The sequence below is a fragment of the Bombus flavifrons genome, chromosome 9 (genome assembly GCF_040668555.2).
Source record: "Bombus flavifrons isolate JBK064 chromosome 9, iyBomFlav1_principal, whole genome shotgun sequence".
NCBI lineage: Eukaryota > Metazoa > Arthropoda > Insecta > Hymenoptera > Apidae > Bombus > Bombus flavifrons.
The window spans coordinates 5,258,445-5,271,210 of NC_138450.1; the positions used below are offsets into that span (position 1 = coordinate 5,258,445).

Sequence of the window (12,766 nt, forward strand, 5' to 3'; positions counted from 1 at the left end):
TAGACGATTGATACATAGGTTTTTGCATATTAATATTTGAAACAGGCAAAGTCTATTTATATAGACTATTCCCAGAAATCAATCGTTGAAACGAATCGCTGCTATTATTACAGAAGAAACGCCACTGTTTGAGATATTGCATAGGCACTTGCATATTCGAGGAAAATAGGGTGAGGTCGAAGAAGGAGGCACTGTCGAGAGTCGTGAGTCCAAGGACAAGCGTTTCTGCGCATTTTTTAGATACTAACGTGGTAACCTAATTACACGTATAGCTGAAAAGTACGTGAAGTCGTGTGATAAATGACAAAAAAGAAAAAAAGAAGGAAAAGCGTTCGCCGCACTCTCGAGAACATCACTTTACACATTACTTGAGCACGCCTCGAGTGTCTTACTTCATTCCTTCTACGAGTTACTTGCCGTGACTGTTTTTTCGGCCTATAACAAAGCAATATTAATACCATTAAAAAGATGGGAATTCATAGAAATATTCCGAAGAACAGTTGTTTTAGAAAAATTTTATAATACAATTGCAAATTATTGCATGATTAAAGATATGACCGCGAAATTTATTTGTTTATGACATTATCGAAATATAAATTCATTACTAGCGGGCACCAGTAAATGTTGGTAATTAAAACCGAATAATAATACAAAAGATACGTTAGAGCTCATAAATTTAATAAATAAGTATTGAAATATTGCTCCTAGCCTAGTAATATGGCTCGTGTATGCAAATAAGCAATCATTCTAACTGGTCACAGTAATTTGTACGATAAGTAGCTTCGAAAATACTAGTTCAACAAATTCTCAACAAAAATGAATCGGAAATCTGGTTTCAAAGGACAAAATAAATTATACGCTCTATATATTCAATCTTCTTATACAGCTTTCTCGTGCATGCGCCGCATATCTTATTAGTCTACTATTAGTATAAAACGACGAGTAGCAACATTCGAGTTAATTGTAAAGTATCATCAATCTTGCATAATATGTTTTATGCCGCGTCCTTTTTTGCACGATTGTCGATTCAGGTTGCTTGTGTCGTGGATGATATACGGCTAGGCTAGAGCATTTGCTGTATATGCTTCAAATATGCATATACCTCACAATAAAATTAAAAATTTAATACTTCTTAAATAATATATGTAATACGATTATTTTTAAACATACGTATCTGATTACACACGTATCGATTTATACTAATAAAATTAAAAGATACAAAACAACATTTAAGAATTGAAATGCGTGATTAAATTTAAATTCTCAAAATTTTGATTCACGTCACTATGATTTTCAGATTGTTAATTGTCGGAAATCTCTATCGAAGATCATCGAGTGAAAATATTTCTAAACCACGTGAATCATTGGATGGGTAAGGATTAAAATAATCTTGGGGACTTTGTTTGAAGAGCACCCTGTAGATGAACGTGTAGGTTCCAGTGATAGCCGAGAACGCGTCGATAAATTTCTTATGCGCTAGCACCCTAGCACGCGCATACATGCGACGACCCGTTTATCCATCGATTTATTTACCGCTTTGCAGACATCTCGAGCTTCTTTTTTGGTCACCAAAACGAATGGCCGAGACAGCGACAAAATAAAGGGGGGAAACGAATTTTTAGCGAAGGCTGCCACCACTACATGCGCGAATCCGATGAAATATCGGGAGAAAAGAGCAAAGTCGCTGCACGAGAAAAGGAAGAATCACGATGGAAAAGTAATAATCGTACGTTTGCGCTTGGTAAAGAGGTAACGTGTAACGAGCCAGAGATTTCCTGTAAAAGCATCTGGAGAGTTCCATTGTCTTCGATACATAGGGAAGATTTAGGGGGAACTCCCTTGGAGAAGTATAATTCACATAGGACAAAAGTAACAACGGAAAAAATTATTCGCGTACGTGGTTCGTATCTTTCAACATCCCGTTTCGAAATGTACGACTGCTTTTAACGAAATAAAGGGTTAAGAGCATTCCTAGCAATTCTTTAGCTTTTTCTTTGCTCTCTTTCAATTTTAGACTAGAGATGAAGCGTTTACATAAATTTAGAAAATTTTAAATGATAAATATTTAGAAATTCTCATACTGAAAGAAAAATTTTGCAGTGGAATATCCATTTATTCTATTTAATAAAATTATTAATAAACTTTAAAATGTTTCAAAGTCTGCTATCAAGATGTATAAATTATTTCTTGAGGAATAAAGTAAATATTATTTTATTTCATCTCTTTCATTCTTAATTAGAATAGAAAAACGATCCAAAATAAACTATCCTCGGCTGTAACAGCTTAAGAAAATGCACTTATCAAGTTGTTCATCAAATGAAATTATTCGGGGAATCAGATATTGCGTTTTAGTATAAAACATAGTCTTATTTTAGTTAACATGGAAGATATAATTCCAATAATCCTGGTGAAGAATTTTTCTCTGTGTTTTTCCATTCAAAAATTAAACAAACATGATGGATTCACCTTCTCTAAGACGATTATAAGGATGTAAAGTCGAGTCAAGCGGTTCAAGTATATAAAACACTCACTTAACAAACATATACTGCATTCAAATGCTAAGATCAACCGACAATCAGCTGATTATATCTACATCTACTTCGTCATATAAATAGTGAAATATAAATAGTGAAAGATTATCAGAAGAAACAGTACATAATATACAACATAATATGTATATGTTCAATGATATACTGATTCGATAAAGAAAGATACGATATCTTCAAATTCTTTCTAAATTCAAAATTTCCAAGATAAACCAGCAGAGAAAACTGACACTACGCAGGTTCGTTAACCTTAGTCGCCTAACGCGTTAACTTAAAGACAATGAAAGCAAACATAACATGCACGCCTTTCGTACACGCGTTACCAATTAGGGTGTTTAACAAAGCGCTAATATTAACACGTCACATTCAAGACAGTAGACATCTATGTTTGCGTAAAGAGATGTAAAGAGAGAATCAGCACAGTCGTATTATAAAGGAAAATAGTTTTCACGATTCTGTTACGGTGAAAAGTCACAGTGTCTTGAGCGACAGTTGCACGGGATGTCTGCCATACGAACAAAGTTCGACGAATTCTGTCTAATTGACCCCCGTACAAAGACAAAGTTTCGCCGAGCGGGGAGACGAAGTTTCAGAACGCTGTCTTCTATTTGACCTCACCACGTCTATCGTTCCGCTGCAGGAAACTGTACAGACAGAATTGGTTTCTTTGGCTTCGAAGAGAGAACACGGCTCTTTGTTAAAACGACACCTGACAGCGTGTGTAATTCTGACAAGGCGAAATTAATTAAATTACCCTCATGTTTGATTCGTTTAATTAAGACTATTTCGAAGTAGTTTCATTGTTATTTCCTCTCTCCTTCTATTTTCTTTTAGCAAATAAGATATGAAAACCACCGGAAAAAATATAGTAAATATTTTTGTTCACTGTCACGACTTGAATATTACTCTATGGTTAAACACGGAGAATCTTAGTGTAACGTAATTGAAAATGGAAATAACCTGCTCGGTTGAAAAATATCTTTTAAAAATACTATGAGTTTACATAAAGGAGTTTCGCGGGAGTAAAAGATAATATAATTCTTAAAACAAACGATATTTTAATATCTTCAGTTTTTTCATACTGTGATATTATCAACATTTTGTAGGAGATTCAAAGCCAAATAAAAGGACAATTTCGGTAAAATGAGATTGGTTAACGTTGTACTGAATTTTAAAGCTGTTTCCCGAAAAAAAGTAGGAAGTGTGATACATCATGTTCTTCTCTGTATTCTTCATATGTCCCTTCATTGCTTGAAGAAATTTGATCGTTAATACTAATATTGCAATAAAATTACTGTAATTATATATTGGTTATAATAGTCTTTCTACCATATTAAACTTTATTGTAAATTTTTAAAATTCTTGTGAAAGAATGTGCTTTGCAGCTATTAATCCTCAATTTATCGTGATTAAATTTTATTGAGGTCCTGTGTAAAGATTAACAAAATTAGATTATATTAACTCTAAGTGAAAAGGAAATTGCATTACGAAGGTACTTATTTCGAATATTGTGAAACTATATTAGATTACTGAATTATTAAGCTACTAAAATAAATCTTAAATATATTCATGGTGTGTTCAGAAGACAATACTGTGAAAAGTGGCCAGTAATTTAATTTAATTTATTTATTCTCCAAAATTAAAGGAAGATTAAAGAAATCTCTACGGTGAATCACGCGAGAGACCTTGAAATGAGAGCGCGAACATGAAACCATCGTCAAAAGAGAAAGCTACTACATCGTTCTAAAATTACCACTAAGATCACAATGAACGCACTAAAAGAAGACAGTATCCTTTGTAAAGAACTTCGTATACCACTTTAATTAATCCCGTTAAATTAGTTCTTCCCTAAACTGAATGAACTGGAAAGAGAAAACCGTGAAGTGAATTAATACTTCGATACGAATTTACGGCAATATTAAATCTAACTGACAGTTTTTTTCAGAAATTTGTTTATTAAAAAATTCTAATTAAAATTTAGACCTCCATTGTTTTAATAATAAAATTAGGATATTTTACGTGGAATTTAAAAATTTAAAATATCCAATGTTTTTTATAATAATAGTTCAAAGATCGTTAGAATTATTCAGTTTCCTTATTTTAATAATTCCAAATAATCTTCAATTTTCACTGTACTATTAGAAGTATAAAAAGAGCGTGAGTCTTCTGTCGAAACTCTCGTATGACTTTTTATAAATTGAAATTTATTACAATAAAATCTATAAGATAAAATTGCAATAAATCAAAGTAAAATTCTTCTATTTTCATATTTTCCTGCCATCGAATGGATTAACAGGAAATCTAAAAATCTTGGTAGTAAATTTTATTTTAAACGCATATTGCAATTCATATGTGATTTCCTCTTATCGCTTTGTCCGAAACCAGTATTGCCACAGAGACAAACTATTAATCGATTTAATAGTTTCAACTTGGTCTAGATTGAGACGTTGGCGGCAGCTGGCGATAATTAAATCTCGTGCAACTCTCGAAAGACTGAAATTGACATTTCATTACCTAGGAAACGTTCCTCGATCGCTCGGATACAAATTACAATAATATCAATGATATTATTCGTATAATCGCAATGCATTAAACCATATAAATAGTAATACTCGTTAATATATTAAGAAAATATGGTTATAAATGCTAACATCAAATTTTATTATTCAATATGCTTTTTCACTATTTATTTGTTTGTCTGGTCGATGATGAATATTAATATAAAAATTTTATTAACACGTGCAATCAATTTAAATACAGAGGACAAAGAAAATGATATTATTTTGTAAACTACATTTATACAGAAATATTCAAATCTTATAAAAAGAGAAGATACAAATATTCCTGGAACGGAATCAACATTCAAAGTAGGATTTCTATCATATTAAAGTCATCCAAAAACAGTACTGATGTATAAAAATGCGTCTCAAAGGACAAAGAGAAAGTCTAAGAATCGTATCTAAAAACTTCCAATTTCCAAGGAAGATTTCGCCATAAACAGTCAGTTTCGCCGCAAAATTCCGTTGAACTTGTACCATTCTGTTTCCACGGGGAAGTTCAGATACCCGGAGACTTGTAACCGCAATCACTCCTTAGATTACCTCGGCTTGAGCAGTTTATAATTTTGTCCCGCAATGGATACGAACGTTTTCTTTCTCTATCTCTTTCACCGATTCTCCCTCTCCATCTTCTCTCACCCTTTTCTGTTTTAGCTTATAGCCGGTTGCGCTAAGCACATTGTTATTGGGTATCAACAAGAACGATCTAAACATCAGACTTCTGGCAAACCATTCGTTTTAACGACTAGAAATGGTGTCCAGTTTGCTAACGTGGCAAGTTAGAGTACCCAGAAAGTTCTAGTTATTTAAAATTATTTTAAATGGAATTTTTATACGAAAATATCGTAAAAATTGACTTTTAATGTTTGCTTAAGAAATTATATGTTTTTAGATTTTAAATAACGTTTATATGTTCAGGAAATACAGTAGATTTCACATATCCGGATATGCATTTATGGAAAATTGAAATTTAAATCTGTAGGAACATTTACAGAATGCAATAAATATAAAAGAAATATAAAAAATAATGTGCAAAATAAAATATTCGTTATAGGATTTAACAAGCGAAAAAAATCTCTAAGTTTCGTTCGCTCAGTTCTATTCATAAAAATATAAATTTATCATTAAAGTTTCAACATGATAGAAAATTCCTTTTATAATAAAGTGTGGTGCTCTGAAATATATTTATCAGAGTTTCTATAACGTTTAAGTCACAATAAAAACTCGCGTTATAAAGCTTAAAGGAGGTTGGAAAATCACTGAATGAAATTTGCATTTGGAGGAAGGTGTCAAGGTCACGGAAGTTGTTTCATTACCACAAAACTTTCATGTTCCTGCTAGCTACGTGCACTTCTAACGTCTTGCGTAACAGTAATTGATGCATCATAAACACAATATGGCTCTACTCCAATTGTAACCCGTGGGAACAGTTTCCGGCTATATAATATTCCATGTAGCAAGTCTACGGGTCACTTGCGGCATAGCGTGCGACCACTGACTTCTCATATAACTAACCTTTTCGCGGATTTCGACCCCCTCAATGTACATATAGTAATCTCATATTTTAGGTTCAAGTGAAATTGTTACAATATCATCATCCAACATATTAAGAGATCTGTGGATTATTTTTAATTTCAAATAAATATGTAGTTCAATTAAAAGCTTCGCTTTACTAACCATTATTAACTTCTAATCCAAAATTTTATATTTCAATCTTGCTCATGATTGATCAAACAAAGAAGACTAATATTCTAAGAAAATGTTCAGCGAAGAATAAGGATGAGCAGCTACACACAAATAATAATTGTTTTGTATTTTTTTCAAGTTTGAGACATTCTTTAATGCTAAAAAATAGAATTAAATCTAGAAAATAACTGAAAAAATATAGCAAACCTATTTAGATATATAATCACACTTAAATAGCAACACTTAATTAGTACTAAATTATACCTTCTAATAGTTCACAAAAATTATACAGCTTTTAATATTTCACAAAGTTCAAGGCTTGTCAAAGCTTTAAGGTTCTTGGAAATTTTGTATGACGTCTTCTATAAATATCTTTGGAGCAACGAAAAGTTCACTGTCCTAACCTTTCGCTTATGTGATCGACTTATAATCCTTTCTACATAAGAGTAGTTTCTCGTGTATAAGCCGAATATAATATGATCCAGAAAATGGGCAGAAATGATCAGAATGCGTGAAGTTCGTGCATGATAACGTTTTTTAGGGGATGGATTAGATCGACACGCTGTCTTATTTATACACGCCCACGTAGGCGAATACCAGTTCATGGACCAGCTTCTACGCTCTATCGATAGCGGCTGCTTGAATTATGGTACCACCCACCAGCACCTTTCGACCGCATAAATTATTCAATAGCAGGCCGCACACCTGTAATGGAGCAAATCAGTTTCGCGTAAAAGTGACGGTCACGGTTGCAATTATTTCACACGGATCTTGCCCTGCGATTCCACGAAAGAACCTGAAGCGTTGCACGCAATTAATAAACCGGCCTGTCTATAGCGTTTTCGTTTTATTGCAATCCCATTAATGCGTCCTATACGTTCCCGAGCAAAATTGAATCGCGTTTATCTTCGGCTCGTTTCCACCGTTCACGCTTCTGTGTTCCCATTATTGCGCGTTCGTTTCAAATTGCTATTTCATAACTGTTTTTCGGTCTCATTACTGCGTTTATCACGCGACAAACTTGTGGCAACTGACATTCCAAGGTCGAATTTGTTCGAAAACTGTTAAGAGAAATTTGAAAACACGAAATGATTTATGATATTGCTACATTATTCCTGTCAGTTTCAACTCAATCATGCGTTTTTATTGTTACAAGAAACGTGTATTTCGGATACTGGAGAAAAATATTAAGGAATCGTATATATGAATAATTCTATGTTTCAATTTTATGATAAAGTTCCTCTTGAAATATTAGGTTAATTTAAAGAACAACCATTTAATTGGTTTTAACTAACATTTAAATTCTTCAATGAAATAAAACAATTTCATTTAAAAGGGTATATTTATATCAATCCTTCTGGGTAGATTTTTGACTGATGATTAATAGACATCAAAACTTCATATTTCAAAATATAATTATAATCTTGAAGTATTTTCAACTCTTTATTTCAAACAAATATTTATATTTATATTCAATATTTGAAATATTCGTAAAATCTAATCTTCAAATATTTTCATTGAAAACTTTCAGTCCATTTTTACTTTCCTTCCCTCGTACCACAACAATATTAAAGATTTAATTTTCCATTCTATTAGTAATTATAATAACGACGTATAAAGTCCTCGCATACAGTTACTCTTCCAGCGGGAGGAACAATTTCTTATCTCGAAAATATGATGTTGTTCTCAACGAGCAGAATCGAAAGGAAGGGAAGGCGATTGAAAACCGCAGAGCAAAGTTACCGCGGCCGAAAATTGCAACGCGTTACGTTCGGTCAGCTCGCAACACGAATTAATAGGAATCCAACGTGGCACATTTATTTTTGCCAGCCGGGCGAAATGTTACTCGGAAAACAATTCCGTGTCTGGCGTGCTTGCTCGCTCACGAGGTAGCGGTAATTTTTTTTTCGCTGGTTACCTCCCGCTACAAGTAAAACGGCGATCGACCGCGAATGCGCGTGTAATCGGTGACGAGCGTCTCACGTGGTGTTTTGCCCGCAGCCGAGCGAGCAGAATCGCGAGGGCTTTCACAGACACACCGAGCGAAACCAAAAGAGAGAAATAAAGACAAAGAGAAAGACAGCACGAGCGCTGTGAGAGCTGGTACGCATTCAATTTGCATCCGATAAATAAAAGGCGCGATTAACGACGGTCCATAGCGATGGACGATGAAGGGTGTAAACGAGGGAATCCGCAAAACCCATGTTCCAACAACAACGACTGCGGCTACAAGAAGTAACCGCAACTTCAATCCTATCCGACTTCATTTCCATCCCACTTGAGCCCAGCGTTCGCTTCTTCTTCTCTTTCATGGACACGCCCTTCCTGGTTCAGCCCACGACGTACCCTGCGGTGGTGAGAGATGCCAAGGTTGAGTTTATTATGATTATAAGGAGAACGGAGGTGAGACTCACGACTCTCAAGACCGGCTTCCCTTCGATCCTCCTTTTTTTCTTCGTTCAACGTTCTTACTTCTCAATGCCGCGTAGTATGATAAAATGGCTGTCTGACCGAAAAAATCATGGGACATCGTGCAGATTAACATCGTCTAGCGCTTTACCATTCAGGTTACTACGTATATTCATTTGCTCACGTAGAAACACTCTCTTACGAGAAATCCTGTATAAATAGTCGGCGAATGTATCAGACACAGTGTAGTATCTAAGTTTTGCAATAAAAAGATTACAATTTGACAATATTTTCGAATAGATGGACTAAGGAGATCGTTAATTTTTAAATGCACGTAACTTGGATTTTTAAGTAAAACTATATGGCTTGTTGCGAATTGATTAACATTTCGCTGCTTGCTAGTTCTAATTTAGTTCTTTCGTTACGGTAAAAATTAAGCGTTATATTTTGCAACCATTTCTTATATTTAATTTTTAAATTGATTTGCAAACGCTTTATACAAGAACGTAGCTTATTACTTAATTACTTCTACTATATTGTACTACGTCTATAGGCTATCTATGAACTGCAGAAGATGTATCGAAGAAGAGAGCGATTCTATGTGAAAAATAAATATGGTAGAGTATTTAAACGTTAAACAACATTAGTTTGCCAATATTAACGTTTCATGTCTTTTCGCGGTCACATAACCATTTTAACACTATGTGTTCTTTTCTTTATTTCGAAAACGTGTCATCGCTTGGCTATCGAGAGCATATCAGCGCCGATCTTCCCTGCTCTTACGTATTCTTTTCAGGCTGTGTCCCTCTCGTCCCGTTTGCCTTTCTATTCCACAGTTATCCGAAGTGAGCTTTCGACTGTGTGGCGCTAATCGTGAGAGGCGGCGCGAGATTCCGTGGAATCAAGGGTGAGGATGCGCCGCGACCACAGCTACTTCTTTCAATGAACGCTGCAGGCCTGCCGTCTGCGGTTCCGCTTTCAATGAGAACGCCCCGTAAAAACTTTTAAGTACTCCTTCCACGTTGCCGGAGGGAGAAGAAGGAATCGCGAACGGACTTTACCTTAGGAAGACGGTAGGCAGTTAGCAGACTCAAAGAGTAAACCTCAATCGAAAGGTGCAGAGAGGAGGGGAATGATGGCCAAACCGGAAACTGGCTTCAAGTTCTTACTGTCTGCTTTCACTACTTTTCGGTTCGTGCAAAAGCATCCAGCCGTGTACTTTAATTAAATCGTTGAGACTAGAGCCACGCCATGCATTTCGTAGACGGTCTTGTACCGCCGGACCGCGGAACTTCTTCGAGGCGAATAATTGTGTACGAAATTAAACGGGATCGTTTCCGTGGCAATTGAGACCAAGCTTCTTTGAAGTAACATGTATTGAAGATTTCTTATTGTTAGTCAATGTAGTGTTTGGAGAAGTTTCACAATTATCGCAATGAATACAATCCTGTATCGTATAAAAGAGATTTAGTACAATGAGGAGGAGACTTTTTCATTGGTAATTATATAGCTAGATCGTTTTTGGTCGTATAATAATCTCGTTATCTATTGTACAGTAAATCATTATTAATATCACTTGAGAAACTGAAACTATTCATTTCGTCTGAAATACTTTCTCGTTCATTCATTTATTTTGTCCCTTATAGCTACCCTTAAACTTTCTAGAAGATTAGGTACTTTCCTAGGTACTTTCTGAACTTTGAGATTCTTAATCAATTGTCATTTTATCGTCAATAATCAATTTGTCATCACGTTATAAATTACAAAAGGGCGTTTTAATGCTGCTGTGGCTCATAATCGCTTTTGATTGATATACAGAAAATGCAAGATGTCTCATCAACAGTCTCTGACGGTGAGAAAGAAACACAAGATGTCTCGTCATCCATCCGTAATCAGATTTATCCTCTATCCGTTCTCTGTTAACAAGAACGGCTCGTGATGAACCAAGAATAAAAGACTTATGGCGAAATAGCATAAAACGTTATGAGTAAATAAGAGTATATCTCCATTTTAAAAGGTCATTTGATTTATCTTTCGATTCCTTTGTAAGATTCATTGCAATAAACTGGCTAGAATAATAAATAATAACAGTAGAAATGTAGAAAAACATTCAAAGAATTACTTCAATTTTTAATTTCAAGTCGTAATATATATTAATGAAAATTTTTCTAGAGAAAGATAGTTTCAAAAACATTTATATTTTAAACGTAGATATTCAAATGTCTAGATTTTTCTTATAACAGTTCATCTTCGAGAAAATGTTCCATTTCGAAATTTATATCACTGTTTATTTTACTTTCAATTCAAATTCTTCGCCTCTCTTCTCCTCAAATTGAAATTATTCAGTGCTTAACTTTCAAACTTCTACTCCTTATTCCCTTTAGCTATTCATTGAACCTTTAAGTTCCTGAATATGTACTTGCTTCATAGATGTACTTTCGCGTATGTGTGCACAGACTTTTATATTTTCCATTCTGTTTCCTTAAGTGAAACTTTGCGACTGTATGTAAGAAACCTCTCTAGTGTAAAAGCCAATATTTCCAGCAAATTTGAACAATCATAAAAACAAATTTGAAATAGAAAAGCAAGTGAGTTCCATTTATGAAACTTTTATCAAATTTATCTCTACTCTAGCGACGAGTGAAATGCCTTCCAAAAGATTTTGAAGCACACTGACAAAAGAATGGTCGTGTTTACTCAAGTCGATAAATTATTCTACTTAGTAAAATGTTATGGACGTTCAGCGAAACAATGGAATGTTAGAAGACCAACATATACCACATTTCAATAAATTTGTCTCAGGATAGGCTACACACTTAACTAAATAAAAATATATAATTCCATTTAAAAGAGACTTTGAAACCGTAAAGAAACCTCCATCTAGAGAAGGTTTGTGTCCGTAGTAAAATGTCTCCTTCGAAATACACCAACTTATATTCGAAATAAGTAGTTCAATAGACACTTGCTTGAGAATATCATAATAGAGCATTATACGTATATATTTTACAAAACCAATAATATTATCGAATACACTGTTGCATCTAACAAGCTTCAGCTATAAATTATAATTTATGCATCCGGTTACAAGAAGGCCAAACACATTCTTTCCAGCTTCGATTCACCTGTTTACTTCTTACTTACGGTTACCATTCCTGTTCCCATTAACATTCTTAGATTACGAAGCAACAGCGAAATCACAGAGCGCTATGCACAAAAGACAGATAATCCATGGGCTTTGTGGAGGAAGTAACGATTCGATCTGTCATGACGGCTGACGTCTCTCGTTCCTTATCCATTTTGAAGGTTCAAGAAGTTCTAATCCATCGTGCAGCTTCGTTCCTTAATGAAAAACCGTGATTGTGCGCGACCTTGCACAGCACATTGCCATAAAGTCAAAGAATAGCAGGTGCCGAGATCAGAATGATCGTTGTCACTTTCCATATCGAAATCGTCCGAGGAAAGATTTTGCGAAGGACGCAAAGGACGGCGAACTTAGTAGAACTGGTGGATGTAATAAGACGAGTGATCGAGTGATCGAAGATGACGTTGCGGTTACACTGAGGAAAA

At 34.6% G+C, this 12,766-nt stretch overlaps 1 protein-coding gene across 2 annotated transcripts in view; it reads right to left on the bottom strand.

Moving 5' to 3' along the window:
• Window positions 1–12,766, bottom strand: part of LOC138183283 (autophagy-related protein 16-like) — a 317,854-nt gene that overhangs the window by 70,637 nt on the left and 234,451 nt on the right. The gene's annotated exons all lie outside the window — the stretch shown is intronic.